Source organism: Nannospalax galili, unplaced genomic scaffold, assembly GCF_000622305.1.
Source record: "Nannospalax galili isolate Female #2095 unplaced genomic scaffold, S.galili_v1.0 scaffold45, whole genome shotgun sequence".
NCBI classification, from domain to species: domain Eukaryota; kingdom Metazoa; phylum Chordata; class Mammalia; order Rodentia; family Spalacidae; genus Nannospalax; species Nannospalax galili.
The window spans coordinates 2,994,831-2,995,624 of NW_008355775.1; positions in this window are offsets into that span (position 1 = coordinate 2,994,831).

A 794-nucleotide genomic window follows, 5' to 3' on the forward strand; every position below is an offset into this window, starting at 1 on the left:
CGAGGAGACCCCACCAGATGGACTTGAACCAGTGTCCAGTCTACAAAGAGGGGAGTCAACACAGAGGAATCATTTCCCCCATGCTTCCAAGCGAAGCCAACCATGGTCAAGTAGGACCTTTGACTTATCTTCACATAGGCAGAACTGGTAAAAGAATGGAGCTGGGGCTCCCCCTGAGCCCATGTGACCCCTGAGGAACAGATCCTCAAACGTCCTTAAGAGTAAAAATAAATCCTTTTATCTGGACCAACTGTATGGTCTTAAAAACCCAAAAGGAAAGTATAACCAAAGATTAAATGTGCCAACATAATTTCATAAGAGTCCACATGTATAGCTAAAGGCTACATAACAAGCAACAATGCCAGACAAGCGATACCTTCTTTTGAGTTGTTTGTCAGGGTAGCCAAAGGGATTCCCAAATAGTAACCCAGCATGGAGCTGGGAAAATGAACAGCAGACCCCAGTCTTATCCAAAGGAATATAGACAACTGATTACTGCTAGATGAGGAACAGCTGAGCCTCCTAAAACAAAGACCTCTAGATAGGCTGACTAGATTCACCAGAAGGGCAAGTAGTGGGGAATGGGTGGGGGTGCCAACAACACAGCAGACAGTAGCCAGGATATCAGAGTATAAGAGCTCTAGTGGGGGGAGGGAGGCTATGGGAAGGTGCTACCTGGGAAGTGGGTGTATAAGTAAATTTTTAAAAAGGGAAAAAAATTCTTCAAAGCATAAAAATTTGCTCCTTAATAATTAGACGTGAAAAACATTACCATTGAAATCTACCTGATGACT